The sequence below is a fragment of the Cupressus sempervirens genome, chromosome 2, assembly GCF_028749045.1.
Source record: "Cupressus sempervirens isolate cs-2001-9-10 chromosome 2, ASM2874904v1, whole genome shotgun sequence".
Classification (NCBI taxonomy): domain Eukaryota; kingdom Viridiplantae; phylum Streptophyta; class Pinopsida; order Cupressales; family Cupressaceae; genus Cupressus; species Cupressus sempervirens.
In genome coordinates this window covers 140,712,622-140,725,593 of record NC_143119.1, presented here as the reverse complement: position 1 = coordinate 140,725,593, position 12,972 = coordinate 140,712,622, and positions in this window count along the sequence as shown.

Sequence of the window (12,972 nt, the reverse complement as noted above, 5' to 3'; positions counted from 1 at the left end):
TGGCATGAAATTTATTGTTGGATTTATTTGAATTAGAATTATATTGTTTGTGATTATTATTATTATTATTGGAACGAAAATTATTAGTTGAATTTCTAGACACAAATGCATGTTCAGTTGATTTAAGGGTACCAAACTGAATTAGCTTAGCTTCTTCCTGTCTTAATAAAGTTTGAAAAATAACATAAGTTAACTGAGAAGTTAAAGTAGGAATAGCAAGCTGTGCATGAATATTAGTTATAAATTGTCGAAACTGTCTAGGAAGACATTTTTTAAGAATAAGATGAATTAAACGAATGTCTTCTAATTGAACACCTAAAGCCATAATTTGACTTTTAAGAGAATCAAATTTTAAGAGGAATTCATCCATACTTTTAAAATCTGCATACCTGAGATCTTTGAGTTGATCTTGCAATTGTATTTTGCGGTATTCATCGCCACTGTCATACTTGGTTTTCAAGATGGACCATGCATCATGAGCTTTAGAACAGTGAGCAATTAAGACATATAAATCTAGAATAATGGAAATACCAATTAACCCTAAAGCTTCTTCATTTTTAGCTTTCCAAGTATCTTTCTCGCCTTGAGTAGCCGCTGAACTGGGTTCAAGAGAAGGGTCAGTGGCTATTTCGAAGAGGTGTTTAAAATGAAAAATAAATGAGATATGAGTTTTCCAAGAATGATAATTAGAATAATTAAGTTTGATTTCTGGAATTAATGTTGACATGATTAAAAAAATTCTTCTTCTTTTTTTATTAAAAAATTCCTTAATTTGAAAATCAGATTAATTGAAAAAACAGTTGTTAAATGAGAAAAAATAATTTTAATTTTATTAATGGAATTTTTTTTTTTTTTTTTTTTAATATAAGATTAAGAATATATTTTTTAATTTCAACTATTTATGGAAGAGAAAACAAGAAAAAATTAGAAAAATTAAAAATTTTATTTGTTAAAAAAAAAATAAAAACAATAATATAAAACAGGTTTTATGAGTTTGATTTTTGTTTAATAAATAAAAAAAATTTTGAAAAACATAAAAAAGTGGGCAAAGAGGGGGAAAAATTTAAAAATAGTTTAGAAGGGGGAGCGGAGCTCGGGCGGTGGCTGCCGCCTGGCCAAAGGGCGGCCCTGGTCGGTGGAAATGGCGGTTGAGAGAGTTTAAAAAATGCAAATCGGATAAGGATGCGGGCTCTGCCCACGCAAGTGGCGGTTGCCACGTGGCCTAGACGTGAGCCGCGCTGAACGATTTGCGCCTAGTGTTATGGGGGCGGCGGAAGCGGTGGTCAGGGGTTCATATTGCGAGCGGCAGTGAATAGGGCATGACGGGAGAGTTGCAGGTCTCGCAGTTAAGGCAGGCGTCGGCGATGGTGCAGACTGGTGGTGTGCAGCGGTGCACAGCGGCGCAACTGGGAACGCGCGGTGTCATGCGGCGGCGCGGGGGCGCTGCGGGCTCGCGGCGGTGCTTCTGGAAACGCGCGGTGTCACGCGGCGGCGCGGGGGTGGTGCTTGGCTCGCAGCGGTGGCGCGCGGGTGGCGCGTCTGCCCAACAAATGAATATATAAAAAAAATGTGTGTTTTGAAAAAACAACAAAGTTATTTGATTTATAAGGATGAAAATCTTATAAAAAGATGTATGTTGTATGCTTGAAATTTTCAAGAGCATACAAAGAAATATAGAATTTTTTTTTTTTTTAAAGAGTAGGAAATTTTTTGTTTAAAATGGGTATAAAAATTAGAGAGTTATTTAAAACTTTACTCATGTAATACTTTTTTGTTTTGGTGGCATGCCGTCCAAAAAAAAAAAAAAAAGAAATTTACCAAGAAAACCCTTTGGCGGCAAGCCTTCCAAAGAGGGTTAGTAAAAAAAATATGAAGCTTTACAAGAAAACCCTTTGGCGGCAAGCCTTCCAAAGAGGGTTAGTAAAAAAAAATATGAAGCCTGCATACACAAGATTTGTTAAAAGGAGCTAAAATCACAACACAAACTTCTTCTCTCAATAACGTCTCCAAATAAGGTGTGCTCCAATGAATGGCAACCTTCACCACAAAACTTAAAACAAGGATTAGATAACCAAGCTCTGATACCATGTAAGAAATGATAATGTTGAGCAAGGAATGAGAAACAATCCAAGTAAGTTAAGTGTGAAACAATGTTACCATAAGATAAGAAAACTCCAAGAGCATACACCAGGAAGGTTCAACAATGGAGACAAAGATTTATAAGGGGAAAGAAAAGAAAACCCCTTGTGAGTATTATGAATGAAGGCAAATGCCTAGAGAAGAGAGAGAGAGAGTGTTGGAGCAAAAGTAGCTCAATACAATAACATCAAGTGCTAAGAATGTGTTGAAGAAAGAAGGAGGAGCATCTCTTATATAGAGATGAGAGAGGAGTTGCATTTGTAACTCCCATTTCTATGAATGCCACATTCATAATAGGTGTGTGCAAAGTGTCACAATCCTCTTAAGGAGGATAAACTAAATAAAGAAATAAACAAGAGTTGTCCTTACATGTGGAATAAAGGAAAAACAATGACATGTCCTCCACATGTGTACAAGTGGACAAACTACATGTAGGGACCCTTGGAATATCCCAATTAAAATATATATCCAAGGAAAGATTAACCTTTCTAACAATTTTGCCTTATGAGATGACTGTAATCAATGGAATTATCTAACAAATTTTTAGGGGATCAACATGTATCCCACTTATTTTTTGATTTGTAAGATGCTCTGTATAATGATAATAAATCATTTTATTGTCTTTGATGTCAAACGATTTGTCATGTTTTTTTGACTTGTTATCACATATCTATAAGAAGAAAGCATGAGTTACATGATGAGTCACAATACATATATGTTATGTAAAGGTTCAAAGATAGGAACCAAATAGGAAACCAATTAGGACTAGACAATGAGAATAATCAAATGATTTGAATGGTTTTTCAAATCTATGAAGGAATTTTTTCATTTGATTTTTGGATATTATTTATGAAAATATTGAGATGATTTAGAAAAGACAAGATTCTATAATGAGTATAGATGATGATGATTTAACCAGTTAGAAGATATAAAAGCTTATAAGTAAACTACCTAGGCTTATAGGTAAGAGTTTACTCTTATTGGAAAATTAGGTTCTTACTGGAGAAAAGGATTGAGTGAACTTATTGGTTTTGACCCTAAAGGAAATCTTAGTATTGTCAATTAGTGCAAATACTTAATCATTTACTAGGAAGAGTTGGTTAGTCAACATTGTGACCAAGCCTTAATAGATGCCAAGCTATATAGTATATAAATTTACAAGGCTAGTATGTTTTGAGGCACACATAGTTGCCAAGCAAATAAGCATCATTGAGTATTTAGTTATTATTGAGAAACTTGAGGGTAACCCATCATATTGGTTGAGTGCTATATAAGCCAAGTAGTTCAAAGTTGAAATAGTCAAGTTGAAAAAAGTTCAAGCTAAGGGACATTATGAAGGATCAAGTAGAGTTGAGCATTAGTAGATATATATGTTGAGTTACATAGTTTTTTCATTTGAGTATGAAATAGCACAAACTCATATATAAACCATTTTTGCCAAGATGGAAACATATTTCTATGTTCAAGGAGAAAATCATAGAGGTAATTATGCTTATGATTATGCTTTATTAATCCCTATGTGTTATGATCAATCAATAAGAAAATGTGAAAGGTCAAGTGACAAAAAGAATGAATGTGGATCATTGATCAAGATATAGAAACTTCTTAAGATGGCTATTTAAGAAGGCTTTCAAGACATGAATTGTTGTTGTGTATGTAAGGAATCCACGAATGCGAAGTTGAAGGACAATTAATGAAGTTAAGTGTTGTGAAGGAGTAAGGTGATTGATATTGCATATTACTTATAGTGAGGTGATTACATATTGGAAAGATAAGATTTGTCATCTACAATCAAGTGCATACCGAAGGATCAAGGTACTAATTACAATCTAACCAATGTATCAAGTGAATCTCTTAACAAAATGATCCTAATAGGCCTATCATAAATATCCTAATTTAGTGCTCACTTTATTGTGATGTAAAAATCCTTTTATTAAGGTAAACTTTTCATTCTTGTAAACTTTTAATAGAGTAGACCCCTCACAAGGTAGATCATTAGAAGTGATCAAAATTGTAGCCCTAACATACACACTTTACTATTGCAATAGTAAAAATTTTGTGGGTTCCATCCCCACCACAGTTTTACCTTCTCATTGGAGGATTTATGCATTTCCAAATATTGTGTTATGTGTTGGTTACATGTTTATGTGTTTCATTCATGTTATTAGATATTAAATCTGATATTACATGTTGTTACATGATGATGCATGGTTAAGGTTAAGGTTGAGATATGTGGTGAATCAAGTTTGAACATGGTTTATGTTTGAAGTGGTAAAAGTTTTAGTGATTCAAATTCATCCCCCTCTCAACATCATACTTTCCCATTATATTTTCAATAATTGTTATTAGAGAAGAGTTCTCTAAGAAAGAATTTTAAGAACTTGAGAGTCAAATATCTTGGAAATAGAAGCCTACAAATTAGGAAATGTTATTAAATATAAAAAGCTTGATTTTTAGCTTGCATTTGAGAAAGACAAGGTTGCAAAGGAGGAATCCTTGAAAACAAGGAAGGAGATGACAATCTAGAAAAATGACGCACAATACAAGGAAGAAAGCATTGCGGAATTTTGTGATGAAGGAAGATCTAGTGAAACTAATGGAACAATAACATATCTATTGGAGAAGAACAACATGTTGAATGAAGATGTAAGAGCACTGAAAAGAGAACATGAAATGCAATGAATAAGACTATTTGAAGTTACTAAACAAAAGAAAAAGGTTTAACAAGATAAGGTAATAGATGATGAAGAAAAAAGGAAAATAGCTACAAGTCTTGATGAGAGGATCCATGAAGTACAAAGGCTGAATCACAATCACTTTGACATGGTCAATTAGATATTAAGTACCAATTATGGAATTGCTAGGAAAGAAGAAGAGATATAAAATCTTATATTAGAGAACAATCAACTAAAAACTAAGTTAATAGATGAAAAGGAAATCATTAAAAGAACAAAAAAATATGGAGAGTATGAGACAACTTGATGAACAACTAAAAGCACAAAGAAGAACTCATGATACTTCTAGATTAGGCTATACTAAGTTCATATCATCTACTGAACAAGGAGAGTCATCTAAGCATGGAGAAAAAAGGAATGAAAAACCAAAGAATAAGAAGTCTTCATGCTATCACTATAAAAAATCTAGTAAGTTTAATCCTAAGCCTAAATTCAATAGATATTACTTTAATTTTAATAAGCATGGACATTACTCATATGAGAGTAGATCAAAGACACAAGTGACATCTAGATTTGAAGGATGTTGCTCCACATGTTAGAAGTATGATCACAAGGCACAAGATTGCAGATCTATTGCACAAAAAAGTTGGACACACAAAGGTCAAAGCAATGCAACTAGGAAAGGCAATACTATAAATTGGGATTGCAATAATTATCAATTATTCGGAAAGTATTGACACATTGCAATAAATTTTGCAAGAATACATCTCAGAGGAAGATCAATAAACTAGAGAAACTTTGGTCTAGTATGTTTTAATTGTCAAAAGGTGATCACCTAAGTAGAGGTTGTATGAACTAAGAACCAACTTTTAACGTTGAAGAGAACAATGGAAAATAAAAGGTTAATTCTAAAGAAGTGAGAAGCTAGATGAATCAAACATGGAAGATGAAATTTGATAGAAGCAGTAGTGCAAATGGTGAAGTTATGATCACTTAATCTGATGGATTCGGTGATTCCCCCATTACAAACTAGAGAAAGAGGCATGTGTGGAATTGTATTTCAAATTGATAAATCATGCATCAATTCCTACTATTGAATGCATAAGAGTCCAAATTAGCATATGAAAAGATGAATAGGGAAAATTTTGAAGTTTGATCCATGTAATGTGTATGGATGCTAGGTTGCTAAGTTAGTAATGGCCAAGTGTCAATATTGAAGGATGAAAAGTATTAAGTGACTGAGCATAATTGTTTGTGTTTACCAAGTCATAGCTTTGGCCAAGTTGAAGGAGTTTGAAGTGCTACTACCAGACTTTTTAGTATTGGTTGAGACAAATATATAACACCTACTAATGGTACAGAGCATTAATAGGGCCCTAAATTGAATTTTTTCCTATTTAACAAGTTTTATCGATCATTTTGGCCACATTGCATTTAATTTCTCTAAGAGAAAACTGAGCGTAAGAAATTTTTGAGAAGTGTTGTGCAATTTGTGAGATTTATGTGTATACTACAATTATTTGAAGTGATTGTGAACATTTGTTTTGTAACTGAATGAAGAAATGTTTCACAATCAAACATTGTTGAGAAATAATTGATACAAATATGAGGATGTGTTTCAATCATTGTTTTTTCATTGATGTCAAACCTACTACTTGCTGGTAAGACAACTACATAGTTAATTTGAGTACTATCATTTGTTTGATCAATGAAGAGGATTTCTTCAAATGAGATAACAAGAACACCTAGAGGAAAGGTTGAGTTATGGTATGAAAAAGGAGTACAAAGATCAGTTAAGACAATGATGATATAGTGTATTATTTATCTACTTAAGGCTGAAAAGGTTGGAAACACTAATTAAGACTAGAAGAACAAGTAAAAATATTTGTGTCTGCCAAGCTTGACCAAGTGCACAATAGGTGCCAAGAAAAGTTAGTGCAAGCTTAGTAGAAAATTAGTTGGACCCAAGTAAAGTGAAGATTTAGTGTATGCCAAGTGATTGTTAGTATATGTCAAGTAAAGTTTAGTTGATGTCTAGCATTGAAAACTTTAGTGTTTGTCGAGTAAACTAGTGAAAGCCAAGTGGAAGAAAAATATGGAAGCTGAGTGACAACATATTGAACCCAAGTGCTAGTATTTAGGTTAAATTGTAGATCTGACAAACCTAAGCTAACTATTTTGTTTTCTTGAATTGTCTGAAGCATATAGAAGATAACTATGATGATTTGGTGGCACATAATTTAGGGTAAACCATTTTGTGGAGAATTCAGGGAAGATTGAAGAAGAAGTTTCTAGAGGAACCAAATGGAAAAGTGGGTAGATTCATTGTATCCTACGTAATCCTACCTAACTCTAAAATAGACAATTGTGGTTAAGTAGAAAAAAGATCTTAAATCACAATGTTAGAATTAGTAATCTTTCCTTGGTTGTATTTATTTATTAAATGGGATAAACCAAGGTATCTCTTATGTTATTTGTCCTCTGGTCCGCATGTGAGGACATGTCATTTGCTTGTCCTATTGTCCATGTGTAAGGATAACTCTTTTTGTAATTCCTTTTATAAGGAAACTACTTATTCTTCCTTAAGAGGATTATTACTCTTGTTATGCACACACTTATGAATATGGCAATCATTCATATGGGGGTTACTAAATAACTCCTCTTCTCATCTCTTTATAAGATATGCTTCTCTCTCATTCTCAGTAACACATGATCACTATGTAGTTTGTATAATGAGCCTTTGGCTTCACATTTTCTCATTATCTCCCTCTCATCATACTTTAGGTATTTTCCCTAATCATGTAATTCACAAGGGATTTTCTTTGCTTTCCCCTTTCAAAATCCTTGTCTCCTCTCTTGTGTTGATCTTGGAAAGCTAATATAAAGTATGATAATTATTTTCATTACAAACTCTCTTGGATTAATTAATTGTTCTTTATTTTAGTTCATTTCAATTTCATTATTTCTAACATGGTATCAGAGCCTAGTTAATGCCTGTTTTGAGTTTTATGATGAAAGTTGCCATTCATTGGAAGTGTACCTTCTTAAATAATTTCTACTTAGGTATCTCTATTAAAAAATATATATAATTTTTTTTTTCTCTTCTTTTGGAAGGCATGCCACCAAAACAAGTAGCATTTATTTTTATTATATAGTGTGCAATTTTTTTATTTTTAAAATATTTAATCAAAAAATTATACTTACACACTACATTATTATTTTTTGATTGAATTTTTTAAAATCACAAATTTAAATTATTACTTCCCTAATATTTTATTGTAGGGAATACCTTAAAAAAAAAAAAAACATCTTATTTATGATTAAATTCTTATTCAACATCAATTAATAGGTCAAAAAAATTTCATATTGTTGTTGAAAATTTCAATATTTATAACTCAACTATATTTCTTTTATTTTTTAAATATTTAATCCTTTATTAAATTCTTTTTAGTCATTTTGAGAAACTTCTAATCTCAACTTACCTTCTTTGTGACCTCTCTAAGTACTCTTTAGAAACTTTCCTCTTTTCTCTTGTTTTCTTTTGCCTTTTGGTAATTTAATCTTTCATTCCTTCTTTATTTGCATTTCATTTCTCCTTTATATTCAGATTTTAGTTAGTTTTTTCTTGTGGAGGTATTCTCACAAGCCCGATTCTAAAGATTTTTTATAATTTTTAGTGCCATCTTTGTTTGCATTGTCAATTGTAATGTTCATGCTGCAACATCGAGCATGTTTTGGGGCTCTTGTCAAGCTTACTTGGTTGAAATATTTGTAATAGAATAGTTTGCTAATGTTGTCTAGCTATTTTTTTTCAATTTGTTTGTTTATTTGTAAATAGTGACAAGCTTATCTTATGCTTGTTATAATTCCATCAATATGCATTGTTATAGTTGTCATATTTGAAGTGATTTCTATCAATATTCCATTTCTACTCTCTAGTTTTCATTTATTGGCTTGGATATGTGTGGTCATGACTTTCCAAATGGTTGGAAACCCCTTATTACTCATGGGAACTATCTCATCATTTACAATAGCAATAATGCCATATATTACAATAATGACAAATTCATGTAGTGATGATTTTTAATAAATCTATAGAAATTCTATTTTACTTTTTCAATTATTTTTAATAGGCTACAATTAATTCTTCACACCTTTTCTTCTTGGCTAGTAATAGGTTGATGCATTTCTTTCTTGCCTACAGTCTTTCACTCCTTGCATGACTACCCTCTCTTGCTTGAAGGGACTTCCTTTCTACCATGCTTTTGTTGCCAGTTTGTCATGCCCTCATTTCATGCCTTTGTCACTCATTATTTTCTCACAAGATGCATGTACTACCTGTAGCGACACCTCCCTAGCTGCTCCTCTCTTTTTGTTGGCCTTTTCTCTCCCTATCTTGCTAGCCTCTCATCTCCCTCACCTTTTGCATTTTTTTTTTCTAACCCTGTCGTGCTTTCCTTTCTATTTATCCTCTCTTCCTTCCCTTTTTGTGCTTCCTTTCCCACAGATGCTCCCTCCTTGCTAATTATTTTAATCTAAAGTTTTATTTTATTGTTTCATTAATAGATTTTGAGCAATTGATTTATTAATCAAGTTTTTGGTTTATCATTAATCTAAGATTTTCTTTTCATTAATCATTTATAAGTTTCAATGTGGACATAATGGAAGTTTAAAAATTGATTTATAACCTCTATATTTGGCCTTTTAATCATCTTTTGTATTGGTTCAAAGTTATAAGTAACAAGTTATAAAATTTTGTTATAAGTTTATAAAATTATTTTTTAACTTATATGTTTGGCATTACTGTAAGTTCTTCAGTGTTGATGAAATTTTTTAATTCATTTAGTATTGCTTCTCAGCTGCAACTTATGTCATTAAGTTTGTTTTTTAAGTTTCTTGAATTTTTTTTTCTCAATCAATTATTTCATAATGTCTCTGCATCATTTTGATTCCTTAAGTTGCAATCATATTATTCCTCTAACGTTTTATTGTAGGGTTACATTATTGGTTTGTTACCACATATATTTTAAGTTATTCCTTGACAAGTTTTTTTTAATATTATAAATCTTGACATTAATCTTTTCAGAATAATTATTCATAGCTTTATGAGGAAGGAATAATTATTTCATAATGTATTTGCATCCTTACCAACACTTTCCTTTTTAGGGCTTTTTTTTCATTAGTCTATTTCACATAAAGTAAGTACATCAAATTCTTTTCATTCTCTCTATCATAACTAAACATAAAAATTTTTGCATGCCTAACCCTTTCATTCTTAACCTTTACTTCTAGACCCAATCCCCTACACCTAGCTTGTAGAACCCATAGATTCTACAATAACCCTTATGTTGTCATCCCTTGAAGAGACCCTCATCTAAGGAGGAACCCTTCGGTTCTTGCAATATCAGACTACCACTATGAATGCATAAAATAATGCATATGGCCTTGCCACCATATCTACTAATAGTAGCCTAGCTATATGAATCATTTCCCTTTCAAAATACATATGATTCCTTACTCTCAGTTCTATCCTCATTGTATCCAAAAGGGACATCCATACCATATCCTTGTCAAATTTCTTGATGGGAATAATTCCTCCCACTCATGCCTTTGAACCATGCAAAAAATAACCACTGAGTGCCTCATCCAATATTGTTGCATTCACAAATGATAGATTTATGCATATCTCTTGGATCTTCATCAATGTCTTGTACTCAGGTAACATATCATATATGTTTGAGTATAATATGGATAATACTTGTGTTTGATAGATTAGATGTGGTGCCCTTGGCCTTAGCACATCATCTCCTATTATGCACCTTATTGCTTGCTCCACCTCTCTAGGCATTGCTTGAAATAGTATGTCAAAATATATCCTCAAGTATGTTGGTTGCAGAGGGAATTCCCATGTTAAAGTGGGAATCATCACTCAAAAATTTAGTACTTTATGATCCATCTCCTTTCTGCACCCTACATTCAATATACAAACAAATATAAGCTTCTGTTTATGACAAAAAGATACTATTGCATACTCTACTATCAAGTGCATTACCTTTGCCAAGAATTAAATAGGCTTAAGATTTTTCTAACCTTGAGTAAGGCTCCAAGCACTTCTTTCAACTCCATTCTCTTTGTTTACAACTTATAGCAGTTCCTCTTTCAGATTTCTTCCTTCCTCTTCAATTACACTGTTGACCACCCAAAGAATGTTAGAATTAGTAATATATCCTTGGTTGAATTTATTTATGAAATGGGATAAACCAAGGTATCCTTTATGTTATTTTTCCTCTAGTCCACATGTGAGGACATGTAACCAAATTGTCCTATTCTCTATGTATAAGGACAACTCTTTTTGTAATTCCTTTTATAAGGAAACTAGTTATTCCTCTTTAAGAGGATTATAAAACTTGTTATGCACAAACTTATGAATGTGGCAATCATTCATATGGGAGTTACTAAAATAACTCCTCTTCTCATATTTTTATAGGAGATGCTTCTCTCGCATTCCCAATAACACATAATCACTATGTAGTTCCTTTAATAAGCCTTTAGCTCCACATTCTCTCTCTCTCTCTCTCTCTCTCTCTCTCACACACACACACACACACACACACACAAACACACACACACATCATTCTTTAGGCATTTGCCTCATTCATATAATTTACAAGGGGTTTTCTTTGCTTTCCCCTTTCAAAATTCTTGTTTTCTCTCTTGTGTTGATCTTGGAAAGCTCATATAAAGTATGGTAATTATTTTCATTAAAAAATATCTTGAATTAATTTATTGTTCTTTATTTTAATTCATTTCAATTTTATTATTTTTAACATGGTATCAGAGCCTAGCTAATCATTGTTTTAAGTTTTCTGATGAAGGTTACCATTCATTGGAAGCACACCTTATTAAATAATTTCTACTTAGTATCTCTATTAATTTTTTTTGTTCTTATTTTGGAAGGCGAGCCACCAAAACAAGTATGATTTATCAATTTTTATTTTAATAGCATTTTAAAAAATTATATAGTGTGCAATTTGTTTTATTTTTTAAATCGTTAATCAAAAAAGTTACACTTAGACACTACATTATTATTTTTTGATTAAAATTTTTTAAATCACAAATTTAAATTTTTATTTCCCTAATATTTTATTGGAGGGAATACCTTAAAAAAAATATTTTAAAAAATAGCTTATTTATGAATAAATTCTTATTCAAGTTCAATTAATAGGTCAAAACAATTTCATATTGTTGTTGAAAATTTCAATATTTTTAACTCAACTATATTTATTTTGTTTTTTAAATATTTAATCCTTTATTATATTATTTTTATTCATTCTAAGAAAGTTCTAATCTCGACTTGCCTTTTTTGTTACCTTTATAAGTACTCTTTAGAAACTTTCTTCTTTTCTCCTGTTTCTTTTCCCTTTTAGTTATTTAATCTTTCATTCTTTCTTTGTTTGCATTTCATTTCATTTTTGTATTCAGATTTTAGTTAAATTTTTTGTATGGAGGCATTCTCACAAGCCTACTTCTAAACTTTCTTTATAATTTTTAGTGCCATCTTTGTTTGCATTGTCAATTATAATGTTCATGCTGCAACATCGAGCATGTTTTGGGGCTCTTGTCAAGCTCACTTGGTTGAAATATTTGTAATAGAATAGTTTGCTAATGTTGTCTAGCTGATTTTTTTTTTTGATTTGTTTGTTTGTTTGTAAATAGTGACAAGCTTATCTTATGCTTGTCATAATTCCATCAATATGCATTGTTATAGTTATATTTGAAATGATTTCTATCAATATTCTATTTCTAGTTTCTAGTTTTCATTTATTGCCTTGGATATGTGTGGTCATAGCTATCTAGATGGTTGGAAACCCCTTATTACTTGTGTGAACTATCTCATCATTTACAATAGCAATAATGGCATATAGCACAATAATGACAGACTCATATAGTGATGATTTTTAATAGCTCTATAGAGATGCTATTATACTTTTTCAAGAATTTTTAATAGGCTACAATAAATTGTTCACGTCTTTTCAAGAATTTTTAATAGGCTACCATCTCTCACTCCTTTCATGACTGCCCTCTCTTTCTTGGAGGAATTTCCTTTCTATCATTCTTTTGTTGCTAGTTTGTTGTGCCCTTCTTTCACACCTTTGTT